This window comes from Talpa occidentalis, unplaced genomic scaffold (assembly GCF_014898055.3).
Source record: "Talpa occidentalis isolate TD23 unplaced genomic scaffold, MPIMG_talOcc4v2.1 talOcc4.4, whole genome shotgun sequence".
NCBI classification, from domain to species: Eukaryota; Metazoa; Chordata; class Mammalia; order Eulipotyphla; family Talpidae; genus Talpa; species Talpa occidentalis.
Window position 1 is genome coordinate 17,017,383 of NW_023604295.1, and position 27,473 is coordinate 17,044,855.

At 35.2% G+C, this 27,473-nt stretch overlaps 1 protein-coding gene and 1 long non-coding RNA gene across 2 annotated transcripts in view; both read right to left on the reverse strand.

Moving 5' to 3' along the window:
• The window catches only part of CHODL (chondrolectin), a 202,828-nt gene extending 184,466 nt beyond the window's left edge, over positions 1 to 18,362 (reverse strand). The window contains exon 1 of the mRNA XM_037524526.2: positions 18,303 to 18,362. The gene's annotated coding sequence lies outside the window, so the exon portion shown is untranslated. The remainder of the gene's footprint in view (positions 1 to 18,302) is intronic.
• Positions 18,363 to 19,374: 1,012 nt separating this feature from the next.
• Positions 19,375 to 27,473, reverse strand: part of LOC119257263 (uncharacterized) — a 133,495-nt gene continuing 125,396 nt past the window's right edge. The window contains exon 5 of the long non-coding RNA XR_008553781.1: positions 19,375 to 19,562. This is a non-coding gene — a long non-coding RNA (uncharacterized LOC119257263). The remainder of the gene's footprint in view (positions 19,563 to 27,473) is intronic.

Sequence of the window (27,473 nt, forward strand, 5' to 3'; positions counted from 1 at the left end):
GATTAATTCTCTTTGGTTCCAGCTTTGTCATGTGTGGTGTTTAAGTATGAATGTGCATGTGGTGTCCATGCATGTGTATGCATTTGTCCTACAGGTATTCTTTCTGCACTTTTAATTGCCTCTTATTCTGCTTAGATAAGGTTTAGAGCTTTTTGCAGGTCATTCACATGCAAAATATGAAGCACATGTAGCTATCATTCTCTAAATGACATGGATTCGATACATAAAGACAATTTTTAAATTTTATTTCACTCCTAAAGGTAATTTTTCTCTCCTGAAAGAATTTCAAAACATGAATGTTATGTTAATTTGTATAATCTCTGATTTAACAAGTCTCTTGATTAAATACGTCTCATAGTCAAAAACAAATAACAGGGTGTGATTATGCTCTCTGAATACATTTCCCCCTAACTATGTATGTTTGTGATTTTTTGGCAAGTTGTTTCCATTGATGGAAGAATAAAAGCCATTAACAGATTAAATGTGAAGTGATTTCATTTTAACCAAATGCTCTTTATTTTTCTCTGAGCTTTAATGCAAAAGGTCATAAGCAGGTGAAATGACAGCAGTTACAAGAGAAGCAGAGCGGAAGGGTGGCCCACCTTCAGTTACACAATTGGGAGAAGCTGTTAAAAAATGCAGAAGGAGAAAGACAAATACTGGATGGTGTCCCTCATAAATGAAAAATAGAGAAACTAAACAAAGGAACAGGTAAAGTCAAACTTAAAAATTAACCCTAGAAAATTGATGGTACATCTGAGGGACCTAGAGGAGGGAAAGTAAGTAGGGAGGGAGCACAGTGGGCTAAGGTGGTGGACCACAGTGCTTTGGTGATGGGTACACAAAACTTTAAGGGGAGGGTCTTACACTCCCAAAATACAAGCAACAATGTAAACCAACATTACCTTAATAAAATAAATAAATAAAAGATGTAAAAGGCAAAGGCAGAGGAGAAAGGGGCCTTTTACTGGTCAGAAAGGTGACTATGATGGTGCCATCTTCTGGAATTTTCCCAGTCTCACATTTTTCTTTGTAAATACCAGTCAACCCAATTTGATGGGTTAGCAAATTAGAAGAGCTTTTAACTAACTCATTTTTTTAATATGTCTCTGATGTAAATAGTCATGGATATACCTCAAATGTCCTGGCCCATCCAGATGGCATATAAGAAGGAAGGAAACACTTCTGTCATCAATTTGGGGGGGAAAGGATCAGTTCCATAAGGGAAGTTTTACTTCTTAAACATTCTCACTAGCTGCATCAACTACTCACTCTAATTGTGATGATATAATTTATTTCCTCAGAGCTTTTTTTTTATGCCAGGAAAAAAATATTACTTTATCGACTAGACTTCCCTCCAGTTTTTCTGAAAGTTTCCTTTTCATGGTCACATCTGGTGATAAAACAATTCCTTGTGGCCAGGTGCTGAGATTATGCATAATTGCTCACAGATGGTCAGTGACCCACACCACCCAGACAGCATAGTCATGTCCTCGGGGTCAGCTCGCCCATCTGCATCAGTTCTCTGAAAGAGAACTCCTGAGAATCCATGTTTCAGAATCACCACCCAAATCCACCTTCAGTTCATGAGGAAACTGCTTTCTGTCTAAAAATGTGAACAAATTAAAATCTAACCTCTTCTCCAACATAATGAAATAAAATTAAGTTCTCCCTTCTTCATCTTGAAGACTAGAACTTCAATTTATTAACAAAAAAAAAAAAGAGCTATTTATAAACTCCAAACTGCAAAAAATAGAGCTTTTAGGACAAGTTTAGGTTACACCTTTAAGAGAACATACGTGTTCTTGACCCCACATTTTAGAAAAAAATTATTGGAAAAAAACGCAAGTTATTTCTATTTTCCCACATCCTTAAAAATAGGCCCTGAACACTCACACATTGACCTCTGGGGTAATTTAGCCCTACATTGGGGCCAAATGTACTGCTATGGTTTGATCTACCCAGGACAAGGATAATTCCTAGAATCTTCTATTCATGAAATTGAATTTGTCTTGCTTCCAATTCTTTCTAAAATCTCCAGCTCTTTTGATGTGGTCACATTAAAGACTAAAGAAGAAACAATGAAAACCTTAGGGGAAGCAAACAACAGTTCCTTTCTTCTTCCCCAAATAAGTCCATTCACTGTTGTCCATTCTTTTATGACTTCTCAGATACTGAGCATTTATTACCCAAAACTTGTTTATATTTGAGAATCACTGTTACTATCTATCTGTCTTCCTCTAACAAAAACCATATTAGCAATATAATCCTATCTCTAAGACATTATAAATGTTTGTTAAGATATGCATGTTAAGATAGGCCTGCTTACAGGAGATGGCTCTAAAAGATTAAAAATCACAGTTTAAGTACTGTGATGAGTGAGTAAATCAGATTTCATTTTGCTCAGAAGCAAACATAAGGATCAGCTGGGGAGAGGTAAGTTAAATGATATCTTTTCCCTAGTCACTACTTCATTTACTGATCTTGTTTGAATACTTGCCCACAACATTTTCCCCGGACACCTCTGAAAGGATTTTAAATAAGGATGCTTCTCTGCAAGCCATCTGGCAGCTTCCTGGAAAGCATCAGAGCAAGATGTCCCTACGAACAGAGATTGATTAGATTCCCAGGAGAACCTTTCAAAGTTGGTCATTTACAACAAGGTGCTCACTGTGGGCCAAACTTGCTTTTAGTTTGCTCTGGCTGAACTGATACACGTAGAAGTAATCGGCACTTGAAAGATAATGAGCTCACTTCTCAGACAGAAAGATCAGGCTACAATAACCAGGAATCCTCCCGCAAAAGAAGAGGCAAAAGAATATCCCCCAAAGAAAGTGAACATGCAAATACAAAGTGCTGTTCACTCAACAAGCATCTGTGGAGGACATTCTCTGTAGTAGACATTAACAGGAGCTAGGAGAATGGGCATGAAAGAGGCACAATCCCTGCATCCTTGAAACTCAAGGAGAAGGAATCATATAAGCAAATATATGGCCATTTAGAGTGAAGGCTATTAAAAAAATACAGGAAGTGAAACAAACAAAAATGAGGGTCTGAATAATCCCAATAAAAAGTAAACTCAGCAGGAAAAAGAAAAAGGTGCAAACTTAAGAGATGTAAACAATGATCATTTCTTGAAGACTAAACTGGATGCGAACTGTGTGGCAAGAGTGACTAGGGAATGCAGGGAGAATAGAGAAGAGAAGCCTGCAGGTGAGACACAGGAGGAGGGAGCCAGCAGTGTGCCTGGATGGGTTCGAGTAATGGAAACGGATATTGCCCATTTTTCATGCAAAGAAAGGAATAGCCAAAATTCGGTGAAGCAGAAGACCAAAATATGGTGGCTTCTGGGATGCCAAAATGTTTCAAAACAGGGAGTAGTCAATTGCCCCAAATGTGTCAAAAAAGTTAAGATGATTGAAAGAAATATTCCTGGGATTTTAAAATTAAGAAAATACTGCTAAACCTGGCAGAACCTTGAAAACAACTGCAGCCTGGTTATGGTGGTGGTTAAGGAGCCATTTAACCTATTTTCCAACACAGTCTTCACTGGAGAACTTAACATATCTCATCGGCTGAGAAAATTAGAATATTTATTGCAATGAGTCTCAGTTTTCATAGAGAAAAATTGGGGTCAGATATAAGAGACTGTGTTTTTGTCAACTTGCCAAAATATTCTAAATTTAATGGGTTTAGATTCCAGTAGAGCTGCATTCAGGGTTTTGAGAAAAAAATGTGTTGGTAGGCTTTTACCCTTTATTAGCTGGATCATGGAGAAGTGGAATGTCTGGGGCTCTGGGTTGGAGAAGACATAGAGGTTTTTACTAACAGTATAAAATTATATCAACATTTTACCACTCTATAAGACCATATAAGTATACAGAGAGTGATGATCAGCCCTCAGCTAACTAATAAGCAAAGTTGATACACAAGTAATTTCAATTTGAGGTCATTGGTTTTTAAAATCTTGGAGTGGTAAGTAGTAACTTATTTTTTCAGTTTATTTCTGTGTTCTTTTTTGAATATATTCATGCTGAATAAATTTCATTGTATCAGAATCTGATGTTCAAACAATAGGAGATCTAAAACAGGTGGAAAACCATACCTTTGTGACCCTAAATTCCATTCAGGGAAATAAATTGTGTACATCTATAACCACTGCTAGTAACATAAATACAATAGAGCAGCAATGAGAACAAAAATAAATAAATTTTATATCAATCCTGGTGTAGCCAAGTTCAAGAGAGTGATCAGGACAGCATAGTGTTAAGGAAAGTTTTCGAGGTGAGACATGTGCTGAAAAATCAGATATTGTAAATATCTGAAATTCTTTGTTAGTCTTCTATGCCCACATGTTGTCACTAAGTTAACAGGAGTAAAACATCAGAGTTAGTTGGTAGAGTAATCTGGATCTTGACTTAGGAGACCATTCCTTTCTCTGTGTTTTCCCCCCTTGTGCCTAGACCCTAATTTATTTATTAATGGTATCTATTTTTATATTATATCATATTTATTGAGGTAACATTGGTTTACAACACTGTATATGATTCAGAGGTACAGATTCACACCTCTGCAGATATATATTGTCACATCAAACTGATTACCAAAGCACCCACCATAGTCTATGTGTCCCCTTCTCCTTTCACCCAATATCCCCCAATATCCCCCTAACTCCCCCTCTGTAGCCTGAACTCTTCAGTCAGATTTCTAGGGTTTGTTCCATTTAGTTTTATTAATTCCTTTGGTTTGTTTCTCTATATTCTACATATGAGTAAAATCACAGTGTTTGTACGGCAGGACTCTGGAACAACAATTTGCTTCTTTTGGGGGGCTGAGCTATAAAAGGACTCTCTATTGTCTATTTTCTAATGGCCCTTCTAGTTCCAAGGGTCTGATCTTCCAGTTATAAACCCTGGTTTAAGAAAAAAGCCAGCATTACACAGAGCAGTAGTAGATTAAGATGAAGAATTATCTGTAGGGCTCTGACAAGGGCAACTGGAATGTAGATCGGCACATTGCCCCCTGCTACATTATCCAACATGGTGCATGCTTCTCTGTCAATCTTCTCCCCATATCATCAGTTCTCCTTGTCTGCTCACTTTTCACCAATCATAAGAGTGATAATAACCCTGGAGTTCTTGATGCTACTTTATAGAACAGCCATTAAATCAATTAAATGATTTAATTAATTCCATTTTAATTTCCTGAATCCTAAATATGATTATAGTGAATATATTTGTTATAAATTTGAATCACCTACTTTTAATTTAAACTACCATTTTAAAATGACATTCAATTTTTCCTAAGCACAGAAATTTGAGAAAATCATTTTCTGTGTTTCTTTCCTGGTAAGACCTACTTTCTCCAAATTAGAAATACAAATGCCAATTGGCCATGGTCTGTTAACTTTGGGAAAACAAGATAATTTCCTTTCAGTGAGCTAAATTTGTATATTTTACAATAATACTTTTTTTTCATCTGTAATAAATGCTATGGTCTATGACCCTTGGTACATTTTATTTACTTCATCTTTATTTGATGATAATTTTCTCAAGTTAATATTCATGATCAAAACCTATAATTTTAATCAAGTCTGAATATAGACATTCTTGACGATTTTTTTCTGAAATCCAAATGGCTCACTAATTTAGAAAAGGGATTTCCTTAAACTATGTCACCCCCATTATTAAACATCCTTATAGACATTGAATAATCCTGAGAAATTGAAAGATCAAAAACTTAATGAACTTAGTAAAGTTGATTGGGAGACCTCAAAGACACATATTCTCTATTGAGTCAAGCATTTTATTGTTGACTGTTCTATTTTTATTCCATTACCTGGCCCTAAAGACATCTAAAGGTACAATCAGAAAGACACATAAAGTTAGGGATATCTGATATGCAAGACTAAAAGCTGAGTGCAAGACTAAAAGCTGAGTGCTGAAATATTGTATACCATAAGTTCTCATCTCATCTCATCGCAATTATAGTAATATATACCTTCTCCCTGCCTCTGTTTTTAATCTTCCAATTTCCCTATTACCTTTTAATGAGAGTTATTACATTCTTAACATACAAACGAGTATCTCTGTCTTTGTGGACAAGAAAAAAAAGCACAAGTTGAATAGACATCCATAAGGAAAAGCATCCATGTAACAGTACTGTCAACCAGAAAAGACAAGTAAATCAGGTTACATGCTCGAATCTTGCAACAAAAAGAAAGGCCACACTAAGACAAGAAAGGTTTAGCATTGAAAGTCTCACATGCAGTTCCTTATATTTAGAGAATAGACTGAATTTTTCAGGTTATAATCAAAGACTCAATGCTAAATAAACCTGGTCTCTCTATGTATTTATTTCCAGCAAGTTTAAATACAAAGAGCATCTTCTAATCTTTCTTTCTCACTAGTTTCCATGAAAGATTTAATTCTGGTTTCACGATCTTCCCTATTTGGATCTCTCTGGATCCCAACATTGTATACTTATTCCCACCAAGAGTATGATGGGAACAGATGAGCATCTGAATTTCTTTTGATACTTTTTCAAGCTGGCTCTGCCCATAGACACTGAACAAATGCTTTTGAAGATAATGTTATTGGAAAAGGAACATTTAAAAAAGTAGGATACCAGGATGTATTAACAGTAGTACAGCTTGCCAGGAATCAGGGAGCAACCTTCCATTTCTTCTTGGCAACAGCCTGCCCCTCACAGAAATACTGTGTCCAGTGTTTGTTTTTGCAGATTAAAATGAATATGAAGAAATCTGAGGAGGACTAGAGGAAAGTAAAATATGATGAGAAAAAAATGTGAAACTGTTATTTGGAGAAAAGATTAAAGACACCACAACTGTTTAATCTGGGAAAAAACTATGGGGAAATTTAATGAGAAGTAGCATACTGATTAAAAAAAAATCAACAAAATTATTCTTCATCTTGACCAAGGAAATATAAATAGGAAATTGCTAAATTAGAATGAGAATGAGAGCTTGGTTGGACATAAGGAAGAAACACTTGGCCTTGACATGAAACTTTGGCATATACTGTGCAAAAAAAAAAAAAAAAAAAGTTGTGAGATTTCTTGGAAACATCAGTAACAATCTGTACTAATTGATGAAGGCATTTTTCTGCCACAAGAAAAAATTTAAATCCAATAACTTCTTGAAGTTTCAGTCTGAAACATATTTATAAGAATTTAACTGCTTAAAAAGTAAGATTGGATAAAGATTCCCAAGCCAAAACATTTGTTTCTAAGCAATATTTATTTATGTCTCTAATACTTCTAAGATCTGTTAGGTTAAATTTAAGAATCATAAAGTTTACAGTGAGAGGTATTTTTTATTATTTTTATAAATTGTCTGTCCCTGTTTCTTGCACCAGTGTCTCTAGCAGCTAGAATTGCTTACAATGCTGATATTACTGCAGAGATAAGAATATTCCGACTTATAGAATATAGAAGAGAATATGAGACATCCAAATTGAATTCTAAATATGCCTTATATTTTAAAAAATAAAACCTTTTTCCCCATTTCTATAATTCATAATCTCTTCCCAGATGAATTTCCTTTACCATATTAATAATAGTCTATCTCAGCTGAATTCCTAAGGACTGATGGAACAAAACATGGAGGAGGATAGAGAGGGATCGTCAGAGTAAGAAATTTGAATTGTATCTTGAAAGATTTTAAGTAAAAAAGTTGTGTAATTCAATGTTTATTTTATTGAAATCATTAGGAAAGTGTGGAGATTGGAATGGAGTGAGGTGAGACTTGATATGAGGTATATTGATGGTTTAAATTAACATGGTAGTGGTCATCAAGTTGGAACCTGTCAAGGGTTTCTCTAGAGATATTTAAGAGGTATAGTGATTTGATTGGCTAAAAGATAGGGTTGGTGAATGAGAGAAAAAAAATCAAGGACAATTCTCAGGTATTTGACATAAGGAAAACAGAAAGAGGAGGGTACTGATTTTTCTGACCCAATAATGCTAAACCCTCAATCTCCAAGGATCTATGCACAGAAGAATATACACAAATATATGAACTCTTCAAAATCCTTTTCTTCCTAGATCAAAAACATTCAATTGAACAAATAGATTACCTTTAACATAGTTCTGAAACCCTTTTCTAAGATATTCTTGTTTAATAATCAAAACATCCCCATAAAGTATTTGACAACTAAAATAGTAGAGACACCAAACCATAGAATAAGTCAGTGAAAATGAAAGCCTGGAATTCAAATGCCCTGATTTGATTTACAGCACATCAGGATTTTAGAAGATTCTATGCCCAAAACATAATTGATTTTTGTTCCCCGAAAGTACTTCATTTCCAAGGGCATATCAAAACTCCAACTACTCTAACTCTTATGTACAATAGCAAATCCACGCGTTACATGATTTTCAGGTATATTTGGCAACTCTAAGATAAGCTACTCTGGTGGTTTCTGCATTAGCACTCCCCTGGTGGCTGTCTAAAGAGCCATCATGCAGAGTTTTAATTGAATCTGCTTAATACTCTTTTGGAGATTAAAGGTAAGTGTTTTCAAGGGGAAATAAAAGTAATAGAACAGAAGAGCTTAATATGTTGCAAGATTTCAAGAGAAAGGAGTAGAACAATCATATGGCATTTACATTTATGTCAATAATAGCGCAAACTCTGCTTAAGAAATACTTAATTCAGCGTTTGTTCTCAGGGAAACTTTCATAGAAATGGACAACAGGATATCAAGAGTAGCCTTTTAATCATTCACTGAATGCCATTTACAATCATGAAATAAATCTCCAGGACTGCTATTATTTAATTCTATGACTTTAGGCAGGTAAGGTTGCTTAAGGGAAAGAAAAAAAAAATCTTAATTTTTAAACTGAATGAGCTTTGATTCAACTGGTCAGAGTAGTAGGTCTTTCATTCAGTATACCTTAATAGCATGATTATTTATAAAAGATAGTCAAATGGTCATAGAGAAGATTGGAAGTTTAAATAAAGAAAAATTAAAATCTTCATTATAATAAATTCACATGTATTACATTTTCCCTTTTCAGAAAAGGAGTACTGGCATTTTCTTATATTCTTTGCTTTTTTTTTTTAATATTTATTTATTTATTTATATAAGCACTGGGTACAGTCAGAAGCGTGGGAGGGTGAGAGATTTCACCAGAGCCAGAGCAGCGAGCAGAACAGGCAGGCTGATGAAATACACTGCTGAGGGGAGCAGCGGGCATGGCAGGAGAGGTCTGTCACTCCATGTGGGACCCTCACCAGCTGCTGGGGATAGAACCAGTACTGCAGAAGTTGCAGGAAGCTTCGCAGCCCAGCGTTCAACTGCTGCGCCACCAGGGGAGGCCCCCTTATATTATTTTCTATCCCATTTACCCTCTTCCCTTTTTTAGATTTATTTATATTCTTTGTTTGTATTCCTTAGTAGAATATACCCTATAATTATACATCTTTGTTCTATGCTATCTCTGATAATATATGTGCACCATGAAATTTTCAATCATGTTTCTTTTCATTTTTAGTTGTTTCTGTATGTGACTTTCATCTTTGTAATACCCTTCCATTTGGGGAGAGATTATTTATATACAATAAAATACACCAATCTTCCATGTACAATTTGATAAATTTCACCAATTATACTCAGCCATGTAACTATCATCTGAATGGAGATATAGAACAGTTCTATCTCCTCCTATAATTCCCTTGTGCTACATGATAGGATGCTATGGGGTGATTCCCTTATGATCTTAGAATCCCTTTGTTCTAGCTAAGAAGGTCTACTGGGTCTTAAAATTTTTCAGGTTTTCACAAAATGTCTCATAGTCATATTTTGACCTTTACCCTGAGGTCATTTCTTACTGTGCAAGGTCTTTCCAATCTAGGAAGACTGAAGATTTTATTTTCCAATCAAACAAGTTCTGAGCCTACTTTCTTTAAATTCTGCTTGCAAACTTGTTGGCCTCTTTATTTCCTCTCTTTCTTATTATACTTCACCATATACAACTAAGAGAAGTCAATTGGTGAATTCAAAATTTTGCCTAGCAATCTCCTTTATGGTCCATAAATTCATTAATCAAACCCTCTATCTTCCAACTTCCCTCAGGAAATATTTGCTGATATTTTAGCTAATATATAAGACCTGTTTTCAAACATACAACAATAAATTCATTATTCTTATATCTTTGTCACTTTTTCAGCCACTGGTGGCTGATTAAACCCAAACCAATAACTCATATTTTAGGTTTTGTTAGAGCAGTACATCTACTTCCAAATACCAATTTCTTTATCAGTTATTTAGTCCTACATACTAAACAATTCTTCTGTTTAGTGCCCCAAAACTACAACCATTCTATTTGTGACTGATGCTGTGAACCAATGAACAGGTTCTGCTAGTCTTCCCTGGACCCATGCATTGTCTGGACTGACTAGAGCAGGGAGCTAAGATGACATTACTCAGATGATTCCCATGTTTGACAGTCATGCTGGCCATCTGCTGCATCTCTGTCAACATCTCATCTCTCATCCTCATAGAGGCCAGTCCAGGCAGGATTCCAAAAAGACAAGAGGAGTTCTTGACAAAGAATCAGAAGTCTCACATCTCTTCTGCCACACTCCATTAGTTAAGGAGAGCAAGTCACAAGGCCGACCCAGATACAAGAGATAGAAAATGACTCTGCTTCTTGATGGGAAAAGAACCATGTCTTATTGGAAAAAAAAAAAAAAAAAAAAAAGGCATTCCCAGAGTGGCAGGGTGAATTATTGCAGTCAGAAACATTGCAAAAATATACTACTTCTCACAAACACTCATATGTTGTATTTTTATTATCATTCATTTCAAAGCATTTTTCCATTTTCCCTTTGATCTCTTTTTTGACTATGTTATGTTTAGAATACATGTTGTTTAATTTCCAAACATTTTCTGGTTATCTCATTTCATGGATTTCCTATTATACTTCTTTGGGATCAAAGGACAAAAGTGGTGTGACTTCAACCCTTTGAAATTTATAAGAGTTCTTTTATGAACTTGCATGTATCCTATTTTGGTGAGCATTGAAGATGCACACAAGAAGAATGTATATTCTGTACTTATGGTTTTAATATTCTATAAACCTCAATTCGGTAAAATTAGTTGATAGTGATATTCAAATCACCTCTTTATTTACTGAGATTTTTGTCTACTATATCCATCAAGTTATTCAGAGAAGGAAACAATAGAATTATCCAAGAACAATATGATATATCATGAGTGGTATACAGTATATATACAGTATATATAGTATAATTATATATATTTATGAAGTATATACCATATACTAATTAAATATAACATACATATAGTATATAACAAGCATGCATGGCATATATTTATGTGTAAGAGAAAGATTCATTATGAAGAGTTGACTCACAATTTTGAAAGTTGAGGGTCTCATGATCTATATGCCAGAGAAGACTGATGTATTTCCTCATAGTCTTTCCTTGCCCTCAGTGCTTGGGCTAGTTTCAGACCATCCTTAGAAGTTCCAAAGGTTGCAAACCAACATTATATCCCTTTTTTGAGAGTTTTAAGAGCTCTTTTTGTTTGAAATTGTTTTGAAAATAGCAAAAACTATTGTTCTTAACTAATCTGCTTTTCCTTATGTTGTTGCTCACAGTTATGATAAAGCAAATGCCAAGGAAACCGAAATGAATATTGAAATTTATCCATGGGACAACGGATGGAATGTATAGCCTTCTGACTGAATAAAAGAGTTGAGAAATGAAGCAGAGAAGGGAAAGAAGAGATAAGATTATGGGTTTGAGTAGTGATAAATATCCATTGTCAGACATTTGTTAGTAAGAATTTGTAATGCTCAATAATAATCTGTTTTTTCAAATTTTAAACATTTTTCCCCATTTCCCACCAAGAAATGTTCAGGATTGTATGAGGAGAGTTTCTTTGTAGAACTTGGTAAGGAAAAATGAGTCATATTTAAGCAATGTCTCTGTGGGAATAAAATTAGGCAGCATAGAAACAAATCTAGCAAGAACCAGAAACTGGAATCAGAGGTACCCACATGTTCATATGCCCCTGGGAATTTTTGGAAGAACTTTAACCTTCACAAAGAATAAAATGTGTGTTTCAACTGATTCGATTTAAAATCAGGGTCCCTGTGCATGGTATTTTAGTCATAGTTATTTCCAGATCAATCGATAGTCATTACACAGGAATGACTATTCTACGGATAAATGCAATCTGAAATAGGAAAATAGAACTGTTTTCTTGTCCAAATAGAATGCAATCATCTTTAACACTCAAAGTTTCCAGTAGACTTGTAATATTATGATGGCCTTCAGAAGTGGCAACATTTCTAACAAAAGATGGCAAAACCAGTGCAGAGACTGTGGTGACCAGTGGGATAAGGTGATGCCAATAAAAAGTTTCAGTTTCATCACTGGGAACCAAAGCAGGATGGGAGGAATGGTTGATTTCACATAGTGATGAACCAAATTTAATGAAAAGCAATCCAGTAATAAATGCATATGGATTGGAGAGGGAGTGGACAGGGGATAGGGAAGAGGAAGGAAGAGAATTTTTCAGAGAGCTAGGTTCCTCAATAACAGCTGAAAGCAAAAGCCACTAGAAAACAAGTTATACAGATTTTAGGAGCTTAAGAATCTTCAAGCAGTATTTTTCCTGGTGTTGTAGATTGGTTCTATTTATACTTCCCAGAGTTTTGAACTATAAAAGCACATCAAAGACATATGCATTGCTTCATTTATCTTTGTATTCTTGTCTTTTAGCACAGAACTTGGCGCCTGCTTGGCACTTAATAATAGTCTTTTATTATATGACTGATGAACTAAACGAGATTACAAACCGTTACAAAAAAACCACAGAAATTTTTTCCACCAATAAATATCATTTGAAAAGCCTATCCAAAAACTAGAATCATAATTTATATAGCAAAGTGGAAAAAAGAACCTTAGCTTCCAGTGGTTAGATTAATTTCAAACCAACGTGAAGATGATCAGAACCACAGCAATATAAAATGCTGGAAGGAAACATTGTATTTTTATAGAAAAAAAACCAATGAGAATGAATTAGCAAGAACACCTTGGGTAAATAGTTTAATCCATAAATATTACAAAGCTGGATCACACTCATCATCACTGAATGTGACTGAGAGAAGACATAGAGCTGAACAGACTTGGCACATTACAAATTCATGTAGTCTAACTTCAAATGGACCTGTGTTCAGCCATCCCATAACCTCAACCAGGTTTGTTCCTCTCAGTGACTTGCCAAAACTTCTCTTACCCCAACTCTCAACTCTCCCCCTCCCACCTTCCCAAGTTTAGCAAACGATGCCTACAGTATTAATGAGTAATTGAGACACTGGGACCATCAACCCTGTCCTCATCTTAGTGCATCTCTATGCCTATCTTGTCTTCCAAACATTTTCACAGGAGATGTTTCCCTCCCCCCTGCACAGATTGTTCCTAAACATACATTCATAGTCATTGATTTTTACAGACTTTGAATTCCATATTTACCAGCCATCTCCTCAGCATCATTTCATATCACTGGATTCCTACCTCTTTTATGATTTCAGATATGTAGATGTAGTGCCTAATTTTAAAATAAAACATAATTTAAAAAAAAAACCTGTTGAATCTGTTCATTATCTAAGTACAGTGAAATTTCTCTGAACTACCAAATTTTTCCAAGCAATATCTGCCTGACAACTTTCCTCCTTACCCCAACTCATAATATCTTCAACTACTTGAAGATTTTAAGGGTTTCTCTCCTACCTACCTTTCAAATCCACATTTCTGTCCTCACTTTTCATAAATAATTCATTCTCCCAAACTTAAATCCTTAAGGTCATCTTGCCAATATCTTCTAAATCTTTGTACCTCACAACCCATCAGTCATTAAGTCCTCTCGATTCTTTCGTCACATTGACTTTTAGATTTGTCTCCTGTTCTACATTGCCTAAATCCCTAACCATTAATGTTTGGGATACTGAAATTGCCTATGAGCCTATTATATAAGCTAGGAGATGCTGTGTCAATAAATCATCCAAAATGTCAATGACAAATAGAAAGTTTTATTTCTAGTTTGAGGTAGGGATTGTCAGGGAACTCTGCTTCACGCTTCTTTACTCTGAGATTCAAGTTGATGGAGCAGTCCTTGTCTAAAAAATTGTCAGTCTCACAAAAAAGAGCAAAGAGAGCATGGCAAACCACAATTCAGCTCTCACAGCTTCTGCTTGGAAGTGGCATTCATCACTTTTGATTGCTTCCAAATAGCACATTTCTTTCTGTCTTCATGCTCTTCTCTCTGCCTCCCAATCCACCCCAGCCCACACGCCCACTTCAAAACCTACACATTCTTCAACATTGTCAGAAAATATTTCCTCTATACATCAGTATATTCCAGATCCTTTTCTAATTCCTTCCCTAATTACTATCTATACTATATTTCTTAGAGATTTAATATCTATGTACAGTGTTAGTACAGATATGACTAGTTTGCACTTAACTACATCTCCATATCTAGTATCTCTAACTATATTGTATGTTTTGTGATCAAGAATAATTTTTAGTAATTTAGTAATTACTAAAATTTAATTTAGTAATTTAGTAATTACTAATTTAGTAAGTCCTTGTTTTTGACTATTTCCAAACAGAATGTTTCTGACTTAAAAAATTATTTAATTTATCTGAGACACACGATGAGATCATCATGCCCCTAAATGGAGTTAGGGGCAGTACTGAGGAAAGACAGAGTAACAAAAGGCAAATATGACCCAAAGTGTTAATTCTAGAGATCTAATAGCTGAGTTTAAATCCATCACTCCACCCATTTGTAAACAACTTAAATATTTTTATGTTTTATCATTTATTTGATGATTATGTTAATATGATTATATCACATAGTTGTTTAATGAATAAATGAGTAAATACGTGAAAAGTGCTGATAAAGTTGGCATGAATTAAGCTTTTGGTACACATCAGTTGGGTTGTCCCTACTCTTAGAAGACAGTTTAAAGTCTTGATAGAGTTTTGTTAGTTTTTACATTGATTGTCATCAAGAATAAAGTATATGAGGAAACTCATACTCTCTGGTAGTACTTGCAAATCTGGTGTGAGAAAATACTCCTAAAATATTCTAAATATGTATTAAATTTCTTTTGTTTCTGTCACACTGAGGACTACCCACACCCATTCGAAATGTTCAATAAATATTTGTTGATTGACTTAAACCTCTCATCTCTCAGCTTCCAATTCTTAAAAGTAAGAATACCTACAGTACTTATATTATAAAATTAATTTAAATCTATAATTTCAGACTTTTAGAAACAAAGTGAAAGAAAATATAGCATACACATTTCTTTTCATGATAGCAAAATTGGGACGTGGGGTATTTGAGGTAGTAGGAGAAATCAAAAAGAAAAAGAATTACAAGTTTTTCTATCTGACATTATAGAAAATAGATGTACTATGAGGATATTTATAAAGAAAATGTCTAAGCAATAAAATAAATTAAAAGGGACCAAGTAATAAGATAGTCTAGTTTTGCAGTTAGAAAAATAGAAAGTGACACACTTTGAGACACTATAAGAAGAAAAACCAAATTCTTGCAATGGCTTGAATATAAAGGCAGAAAGAGAGAAAAAGTCCAGGTTTAAAACATTTGTGAAAACAATCTCAACTGAAGAGCTGGAAAAATTTGAGAACCATGATGATGTTGGGACAAGGCAAAGTAGAAAAAGAGAAAGAGAAAAAGGGAGGGAGGGAGAAAAAGGGAAAGAGAAAGGAAAATGAATAAACTGGGTATCGATGAAATTGCTCCCCATTGTCATTTACCAAATTCTGTTAGGTGCTGGAATAACTCCAGTGCCAGAGCTTGAATTCAAGATGTTACCTTTTTTATTCTCAGAACTTTGTAGTATATTTTTGTCTGTCTATTCTATTTTATTTATAATTTTCCATAAGAAAATAGCTTCACATATGTCATTAAGTAGTGCATTGGTAATTTCAAACAAAATCTCATTTAGAATTGATGATTAGTGATAATACTCATCATGAATGTATGCAACTGCAACCTGGCAAAGACATTAGTTTGGTGTCTAAAAATATGCTGTTTATATTTCCGCAATATATATTCGTTTCAAAAAAAACATTGCTGGGCCTCCCCTGATGGCGCAGGTGGTTGAGCGCTGCGCTATGAAGCTATCCACAGCCTCTGCAGTGCCAGTTCGATACTGGCTGGACGGCAAGGGCCCCAAGTGTCATGGCAGACCTCTCCTGTTGCGCCTGCTGCTCCCCTCAGCAGTGTATTTCGTCAGTCTGGCTGTTCTGTTCCCTGCTCTGTCTCTGGTGAATCCTCTCACCCTCCCTCACATCTGGCCTGTACCCTGGTTCTTGTATAAACAAATAAATAAATCTTTAAAAAAGAAAACAAAACATTGCTTCTGTAACTAATTTTCATGTGGAAGAAGTAAAATGTTCTTGATTTAATGTATTGGCTTTCTATTAAAAAGGACATATTTCCTTCTAACCATGAGTTTACCAATGTTGATGTTAGAAATAGCACTTACTTTAGTGAAAATTAAAATTGTACCATCATTGGAACTCATATTTTGTTTTAAATGCATTCCTGGGGACAATGATACATACATTAGATCTAGGCTGGAATCTCTAATACTAGCTTGGTATGAATTTGAGACAGATGTATCTAAGTCAACTTTGTTAAAATATATCACAGATAGATTTGAATATATAACTCAGCACAGAACTGTAATATTCACAGTTCAGAAGCAAACACATCCACTGTCTTTAATCCATTCCCGACACGCCTCCCCTTAGTGCTATGCTATTCTATGGGTTCTTGATGGTTTTCAAAGCAATGGAACTGGAGAGAAATTAATATTCTGCAAATATGATTGTCTTTTCATTATTCACCTACTCACTGTTAAATTATTCCTCTTTCTATAGCATCAATTCCAAAATCTTTATTTTGGGGGCCCAAGATTACCTTTCCAACTTTAGCCCTCACTACCACCCAATTTGTAGATCTTCCCTAGTTTGTTTTCTGAATGTGCATGCTCATTACCTTTACATCTTTACACAAGCTGCTGTCCTAACACACCTTCCCTTTCTGTCTGTGTCAAAGTCCAACCTGTCCTCTAGGAGTAAGCTCAAGGTCACCGTCTCTGGGTAGTTTTCCCTAGAGCCTAACTCCTATTGACCTCCCCTTCTACAGAACACTTTTCATCCTGGTACTTACCACTCACTCATTTGCATTAGTGATCAACACCTTTAATGGTTACCAATGTTTTCATGCATGCTTTGGACTCCAAGGAGATTATAAATTCATTGAAATCAAAGGTAGGTTTTATCTTGTTTTTTTTTTAATTGTGTGGTAAATTTCAATATTGAGCTAGCACAGGTATTTTTCAGAGACTATACGCTTTATAAATATAAATACTAATTCTCATAAGAGCTTTAAAAAGCTGAGAAATGAGAACCATCCCTCAAATTCAGACTTTAGATTTGTTCACAGTGGCCACCTGTCTTGACCCCTGTTCAACCTATTCTATATATATTGTAAAGCATATTTATCAAATACTTTAGACTTAATCAATTCTTTCCATGAAATATAAGCTAATTTTTTTCTGCCATCAAAGTTAGACTCACAAAAAGGAAAAGAATTTCTATTCTGTTCGTAGAGCAAGTGGAAGAATAGCTACATATTTCATTTATCACTTTAGGTCTTTATCCATTCATTTAAAAATTATGTATTGAAAGTCTGCTGTATACAAAGGATAAACCTGCTTAGGTCCAGAATGCTACCATTCTATAATCCATTACATTACACCTTGAAAATCTTCCCATCCTCACAAATCCTCTATTAAATGCAAATACACCAGAGAAAAGCATTTTGAGCTGCCATTAGGTAAAACACTTTTATAGGGATCACTTGGCCACATTGTGAGTGCAAGAATGGCACTGAGAGTAGGATATTACAAGAAGATGCAGCAAATACTAAAGGCATGTGGTCTAGGAAATGACTGACCTTCTCTGGAGGTGACAAGGGTGCATTCAATGTTCTCTCATTTCCTTATTTTTTCTAGGGCTAATCTTCAAGTTTTCTTCACTCTGGGATTTATTTTTAAAAATCATTCTACATCAGATACATCATAAATGAAGAGGCGATTTCCAAAATGGCACGAATAAAGTCAAACACAATCGAACTGGTAGTAAATCAATAATTCAGAAAAAATAAGCTTTTACTTCTTTGTTATCCAGCATAGCTTACCTGAACATTCAGACTTATTTAAACAATGTATTTGAGACTCCAAGCAAGTGTAGTTCTTTTGTCTACCCTAAAAGGAAGAATAAATTTTTTTCATTTCACAATGGGAAGGCTAAACTTTCATAAAATGCCAAGACAAATATCAACACATGTTATGTTTAATTAGTTGGACTAATATGAATGATCAGGTCAAAGAATGTGTGTGCACTGACTTTTTAAGATCTTCATCTTGATCTTGGAGAACTGAGCTGTGCAGTTTTGCTGCCCTCTTGAGGAAAGTCAATGATCATTACATCTACTAATTGGAGGTTTTTCAGTACATTATGTTTATTTCACTCCTGTAACTGTTATGTTTATTGAAACTAATTAAATTACTGACTATAAGAACCAAATCACAAATTAAAATAACTTATTACAATACAAATTGACTTCTAAATATCTCAAAAAAATTGTAATCCTTATAATGTTGAATTTCCAAATCAATATAAGTTATTGGGTCTACTATTTCCCTGTTATAAACAGCTAAAATGAAATAATCATTTGTTCAAAAATATTCTGAAGGTGTATTATCCACTTATAGTCCTGATTTCTAATATGAAATATGCTGGATAAAATAATCCAAATAGAGGAATCATTCAAATCTATTATATATAAATATATCATTTTACTTACAGATGAATTTAAAATTTATGGATATTTTGGCTGGAAATACTGCCATTTCTACAGTTTAAATGTTTTCCCAACTCAACAATAGTAGAGAAACAGATCATGTAATTAGTGGTTCCTACTTTATTTATTCAACAAGAATTATTCAGAAACTTCATGCACCCTTTCTGAATTTTGCCAAAGATGGAGACACTGATGAATTATTTTCTCTTCTGTCTGCCCTAAGATTCTCCCTCTGATACTTCGAGCGTGTGACCAAATTTACACACAGCATGAAACTCAGCTCCTAGGAAATTGTCCCAGCTGCATTCATCACTCCTTTTCTATCTAAGAAATCAAATCATTAATATGTATTAAGAACTCTCTGACTACACAGTTTGAAAGTTCTAAAAATTTTAATTGGCCAAAGTGCAATCAATTTCCAAATCTTCTGCCTTGGTCGCTGTTGCACACCTGTGTTGAATTTCATGGCATCGCGAAACCACTAGAGGTCGCATCCAATGGACCTGAGTGAAGCTGCGCTTCTGCAGACTGGTTGAAACAGACGCCAGAGTTGTCCTCGGTACTTGTTCCACCCCTTTGAGCCTGCGTTCTTGTCTGTAAAAAAAAAAAAAAAAAAAAAAAAGGAATATTAACAGCAACTTACTTTGGGGGATTCTTATACGACTATGATAATGGATGTTAAGTACTTGGTAAACGTAAGGATACATTTTTGCAATAATATGTTCATTTTAGCAAAATCTCACAGGAAAACAATTTGGATGTTTTCTACACTTATTTTGTTAACGTTTTACTTGGAAACTCCACAGAGGCCACTCTGTTTACATAACCAGGGATAGACACTTTTTGCATACCTTTAAATTACATAAGGATGGTGCTAAAAGAAGCAAGCAATTATATTTATAACCAATTTACAGATTCTATTTGAAACACTACTTATATGCCCAATTATGTCAATAAAAATAATTAAGATAAAAATATTTTTAAATTGCTTTGCGTACAAATTCTAGCATGTATTTTTTAAAATCCACAGAAATACTCATATCCGCATATGTAGAAGACTTAAAAACCTTTATATTCCACTAGTCTATCTTTGCTTTCAAGTCTAAGAAGTTTAAAGAGTCTGTGAAAGCAACCTGTCCAAAAAAGATGTGGACATCTTATAAGGACAGTAGAGAGTCATGGAACAATCAATTAAGTGTTAGAAACTGGGCCTCAGAAGACTTTCTTTCAATTCTTGAGAGAGGCTAACTACACTCAAAGCCTTCAGCAGTTTATCTATACCCTATGCATTTATTTGCTCCTTAATTTTCCAAAATAATGGTTGAGAGAAATTTTTTCAATTTTCAGCAACTTATCCCTGACTCAAATTCTCTCTCCCCTACAAACTCTACCAGGGTGTAGATGACAATGCAGTAATTCTATTCCTCATACTATAGCACCCTGTCTGCTCTCCTTGCTTCCGGCCACCCACCACACTGAACTACCCTCATCGAGCCCCCCATTATTATTTTTTCTTCAAATCCCAAACCTTTACATAATATTCAGAATCTGACATGATTCCAAAATAGGAAAGAGGCAGAAATCCCCTGTCACTACTGTTACTTACTTTGGCGATAGAAAAATTACTTCTCAAAAAAAAAAAAAAAATCACTTTCACTAACCAACCAACAACGGCTACTTCATTACATCACTGTGGTCCTTATTGTGTTACTTAGCCTCTCCTCTTCAGCATTCAGATTTAACCCCCTTCTTCTCAATCTCCCTCCAGAAAGAATGTCCCCAACGACCTTGTGAAGCAGATTTCTCTCTAGCCTGCCACACTATTCTGTCACATCACTGTTCCACTATTTCTCAATTCTTAGCCCAGTATAATTGTTTCATGCTTCTTAGTGTTAATGCTTTATAATCCCACAAGATATTTTGATTTCCACAGGGTCAACTTATCTGCCTTGTCCATTTCTTTATCTTAGCACTGAGCCACTCACTGTCTGATCAAGCCCGGAGTCTATCAAGCAAGGGAAAGAGTCTGAGATTTTACTCTACTTACTTTTACCCTAACTTGTCCAATGAGCTAGCCGGTCACTGTTTCTTTGATATTGGTAGAAAGCATGACACTCTGGGTAAGAGATGAGGACAGTTTAATTACAGCAATAGCTGTAGCCCAAGTATCGTTATTCCTTGAGTCCCAAGGTCTACAGTGTGACCCCAAGAGGACCAGGTGACACCAATAGACACAGCGAGTTGTAGGACAAGAGGGGAAAACTGAGTTTAGGGAATGTATTGCAGCAAGCAAGCCTGCCCTTCATTCCAGTAGGAGACAAAACTCTAAGCCTATTCAATATATGTAGACAAAGGATATTTAGTGCCTTTCTTGCAATATGTGCAGGAACACAGAAAATTATCTGCCAGAAAGTGGAGAATCGAAAGTTATTTGTTGATTGAATGATTAAATGAACTAGAGCACCAATCTAGCCTAGGTAGTAGAAATTAAGATAAAATGTAAAAAAATAGAATAAGCTTTTTCTCCCTCACTGAAGATCAACCTCCATCATGAATCACACAGTATCTATCCACAACACAAAGTTCATGACCAACTGACTACTTCAGCAGAAACAAATGTCATCGACATCCTTCACTTTGGGAAGGCAATAGTATTTAAGACAGAAATTCTGGAAAAATTAGCCCAAATGTACAAAGAAAGCATCAGATGTCATTTTTGTTCTTGGATTCAAAAGCCTAGTTCGGTGGTAGCAAGAAAACTGGCTTGAGCATGATTTACGATTCCTTGGATTACACATAGGAAAATGAACCCAAATTTATGCTTGCAAGACATAGTCTGCATGAAAAGAAACAGATCTGGAGAAAACAGCATAAGGAACACAAGAGAACAATGAAGAATAGTCTGGAGACTACAAAAGGCCAATGTTGGTCATGGCAAATGGTGAGCTGGAGATTGCACAGATTTCTCACAAGAAGTTTTATGTGGAAAAAAATAGTAATAATAAAATAAAATGAATCAGAATAAAATAAAATAAAACCTCCTCTGTTCCCAATGATACCTCCTTAACCAATGATGTGCTGACATATGTTTAACAATAAGCTCTTGGCAGAAGCAAGAGCTTGCTATGTAACATTCCCCAAATTTCTTCACTGGAACATTCCTACCATTACCAACTACAAACTACAAATATCATTGCATGCAGAATTTGTAAAAGTAGCCCAGTAATGCACCTTTATATAGGATTTCTACTATTTAAATACATTTTACAGACACACCACCCAAAGCAGTGATAGTGAAGGCAAAGATAAACAGCTGGGACTACATCAAATTAAAGAGCTTCTGCACAGCAAAAGAGACAATAACAAAAACAAAGAGAAACCCCACCTACTGGGAGAACATTTTTGCACACAACACTAATGATAAAGGGCTGATCACAAAAATCTACAAAGAGCTGATGAGACAACAAAAACAAAGAAAATAATTCAGTCAAAAAATGGGCAGAAGAGCTAAAAACAAACTTCTCTGAAGAGGAAATGTAAATGGCCAACAGGCATATGAAAAAATGTTCAACATCACTTGTAATCAGGGAAGTGCAAATCAAAACTACAATGAGATACCATCTTACACCAGTGAGAATGGCACATATTTAAAAAAACTAGCAATAACACATGTGGCGATGTTGTGGAGAAAAAGGAACTCTCCTGCACTGTTGGTGGGAGTGCAAACTGGTCCAACCACTATGGAGAGCTGTGTGGAGATTTCTAGACCTACTAAACATGGAGCTTCCATATGATCCAGCAATTCCACTCCTAGGTATTTACCCAAAGGACACAGAAACAGTAATTCCAAAGGGCACCTGCACCCCTATGTTTATAGCAGCACTATTTACAATAGCTAAGCTTTGGAAACAACCCAAATGCCCAAAAATAGATGACTGGATCAAGAAGATGTGGTACATATACACCATGGAATATTACTCAGCATTCAAAAAAGATAAACACATGCAATTTGCAGCAACATGGATGGCGCTGGAAGGGAACATGCTCAGCGAAATAAGCCAGAAAGAAAAAGAAAAATACTGGATGGTCTCACTCATAGCAGGAATTTAGAAAACCTAAATAAGAGACCAGGAAAAAGACTAATCAATTCAAAGTAATAATCAAAATCAACAAATCAACAAGCAACTATAAATCAGAGACACATTGGGGGGGGGGATTAGGGAGGGGAGGGGAGAAGAAGAACTAGAGTCAAAATAGGGGGGGGAGGGTACAATTGTATGGGGAATATAACCAAAATGAAAATGCATACATTGTACAAAGATGTAAATGATGTAAGAATTATATAAAGTAAAATATTTTAAAAATAAGTAAATACAGACATGACCTCATTAGATGATTTTACTAAATAAAGAAGTGTTGAATTTTTATTGTATATTATCCAAATTTTAAAAATTATTTCATCATCAATTTTATGTGGTTTAATCTTTAGTAATGTCTGCATTTAACAACTGCCTCATAAAACTTTTAAAAATGTGACAATTAACTCTGGCCAATGGGTAGGATTGAACTTCCATAGTCCACAGCCCTTGCCCTTCCTGTTGTTCCTTTCTGCTCCCTCCCTCCCTTTGATGTCACTCTTGTCCCTCCAACTCCATCATGTATCTTATTGCCACATCTCCTTTTTCTTTCATACTTGGTTTCTTATCCTATCCCTCAAACTGAGTTCCACCTCACTACCACCCATTCCAGTTCTGTACTTCAACTCCTCTAGCCCTGTCCCCTCACACATACACTGTCCTGATCGCTGAAGCACCTCTAGGAGGGATCCTGGGACTGCCACTTACTTTCCTCAGTAATCAAGGTCATAGTGGGGAGATGACTTTTGAATTCCCAGTGACAGTTTCAACCAGTATTTTCTCATGGAACCATTGTCACTCATTGCTAGGTTCTGCATTGCCATGCCATATTTTAATCATTTACTGTATTATAATAAGGATTTATAAATAAATCTGAGATTTTGATCTCTCTTCATATGTGAAAATGCATTAAATTTTAAATTTCAAAAGAAACTTTGGGAATATAGTCAAATAGAGGTCATGCCTTTATATACTTTTTATTTATTGAGCCATGTCCACCAGAGGGCAGCAAAAACTGTTTTGTGAAATATATTCACTCAAGACAGACATTCGGAGCAAAGTTGTATCATTACTTGCTGGTGAATGGGAACCCATTTGAGTCCAAATAGCAACATTACTTCAAGTTTGCTGAAGTTCGATAACTTCAACTCGGAAAAAACAGCTAGGAGATTTTATTTCTTAAGGCTAAAAGAACATGGATGTATAAATGTTCCTATTTATTTTTAGAGATTTTTCAATATTGTGAAAAAAATCACCATATGACTAAAATTTCATTTTTTTACTTCAGAGCCTTATGATTAACTTTCACAATCATTAACTCACAAGTTGGTTACTCACTGGACCACTTAACATATATTTGAACACATCTCTAGTTCAAAACATTATGCTAGCAATTATCACTTCTGAGGCATAACTTGTGGAATAACAAAAATCATTATTGTGATGAAGAGGGCCTTCTTTTCTCACATTTGAAGAAATTCTTAATGAAAGTGGAGTTGAAAAGATGCCTCTTATAAAGTAACAGGGATGCCATGTTGACCACCCTATAATAGTGTCAGCATTTGATCCAGAAGTTGTTCAGGAGTATTTAACTGGATCATGACCAATATATGGTAGGCATGTTAGCATGAATCATATTTCTCTATATTTCTATGCTCACTCCAGAAAAGTATTAGGAGGAAATTACTTCCTGAAATGCATATAAAAATTGGACAAATAGCAAATGCAGGATATCAGGTATTTCAATGGGGAATTTTCCTCTGTGCTTGTCAATTTGATGTTTCCATTCTCTCAGATTTGTCAGCTAAAATACCTTAGCTCTCTTCTCAGGGGAAAAAATACATTTTATATTTTCATAAATGGTATCTATCACATGCTTATGTTGAAGACTGTAAGTATTTGGATTCAATAAATGTGAGTTTGCAATAGACTTTCAGGTGAGGACACACATACCATCCTGCTAGGAAGCAAACAGAATCCTAGCACATTCATGACAAATGCACTTCTCTGCTCATTTATCTCTAGTTTAAAGTTTGGCACATGTTCTAACCTTCGTCTATGAGTTCAGTTATTACACAAACAAAATGAGGTCAAGATCATAAAGTTTAATTTAACATGGATTAGTTGCAGCTTCATTCTGTTTTATAGCAAACACACCGAAACTTTCACGTGAATCTGTCTTCCTACAAATCCATGTCCAAGGTCACAGGTGAACTCAGACAAGATACTCATCAAAACACCTTGAAAAACAATTCCAAAGGCATGCCCTGACATAAGTCAAAAGCCCCAGCTGGCACAGGAAAGAAGACATGTCTTAACTGGTTTACAAATCTCACAGGCCACCATGATTAACAGAACCTTTTTTTTTTAAGATTTATTTGTTTGTTTATTTATTTATTTATTTATTTTATTTATTTTATTTATACAAGCACTGGGTACAGTCAGAAGCGCAGGGAGGGTGAGAGAATTCACCAGAGCCAGAGCGGGGAACAGAGCAGGCAGAAGAGGAGGGGCGCTGCGGGCGGCAGGAGAGGTCTGCGCGCCATGTGGGACCCTCCTCCGGTGTCTGGGGAACAGCCGGGGATCGAACTGGTGCTGCAGAGGCCGCGGGCAGCTTCGCAACCTGGCGCTCAACTGCTGCGCCACTGGGGAGGCCCTAACAGAGCCTTTCTTAAGTCATTTAGAATATCATGAATTTTCACAAGATGTACACAGATTTTTGACTATGGTAAATGAGTTTAAATGTCTGGCAAAAGAGTTTAAACTATCATTAAATAATATCTTTCATAATTAAAATCATGCTGCATAATGTTATAATTACAATTCATCACTTAAATATAGAAATTTGATACCACCTAATCAAGATCAATACTGAATTTCTCACTGCATTTATTTCCACCTTTGTCCACTTACAAGTACAATAGTACATGCGCTCAGAACTTAGCAAATGTATAGTCAGGATTTTGTCTCAGAGTAATTCCCTTTAAATTCCATGAGTCATGTTGATCAAATATAACTCTACTTCCAAGAGGTCTATTTTAAGCTTCTCCCCTAACCATGGTTTGCTATGTATGCTATACGCAGACTATGAGATGAGTATTGGAGACATTAGCCATTGTATTAGCCAGAGTTCTCCAAAGAAATAGAAACATTAAGATATGTTTCTATAAAGAGATATATTTTTTTCAAAGTTGGTTCCCATGATTAAAAAGGCTGAGAAGTCCCAACATCTATAGTTGGCAAGACCCAGGAGCACCAATGTAACAGTTTGTGTCTGAAGGCAAGAAAAGATCAGTATCTCAGCTCAAAACTCTCACACAGGAGTTCCCTCTTACTCTTACTTTTTATTCATTTTAGCCCTTCTGTTATTTGGAAGAGTTCCAGCCACCTTAGGAAGTCCACTGATTTAAATGTAAATCTCACCCAAAAACACAGACTCACCTAGAGTAAGTCTATCCAAATGTCTGGATACCCTGTAACCCAGTTAACCACACACATAAACACAAAGAGTCTATCATTTAGGAAAGAAATAAGACAAACTTGATAAACAATAACAAATAACTAAGTGCTAAATTGAACAATAATGCCTATAATTACTATGTAACTTCACAGAGTAATCAGAAAATTTCTGATTAACCAATTATATAATAAATGCTTCTATTTGCCTAAGTTAATTTCCATTAAGCTCAAAGTAGTAAAGGGTAAATAAAAGCTGATTATACAAAAAAAAAATGAAATGTCCTAAAATGACTTTAAAGTTAAAAAAAAAAACAAAAACAGCCTCAAGCACAGACACAAGGGAGAAAAATAAGAGACTGCTTCAGCATTTTTCCTGTCTGAATTCTGATACCATTTTATACCTCCATGTGAAAGATTGCTTTGGCTGAGAGAAAATGGCTTTTAATGTCACATATTCCCAAAACACCTGCTGGTCTTAAGTGTTTCAGCAAATAATTCCGCCTGCTGGGAATTCTTAGGTTATAATTTTTATATTCATAGTTTCTCAAAAATGTTTAGAGGTTTTTAGCAAAAGGGGAAAAGCAGTGATGCCAAGCTAAATGATCTCTGAGAGTAACAGATGTTATTCACTGCTTTAGTTTACTACCCACGACACACCAAATTGTATTCTTTCACAGGTGTATTTTAATGGAAGAGCTGTAAGAAATTATGTCACATTCAGTTGTTTTCCCAAGGATTAGGCAATGACATGCAAGCAATTCCGTTGTCTAACTTTGACAGCAGTTTTGTTTTTTAATTTAAAGCAATGTACTTTATTCCTTTCTTTTTTATACTTTCTTCTTTTGATGTTGTATTATCTTCTTTATGGTAACATTTGTTTCAACATTGCATACAATTTAGAAGTATATGT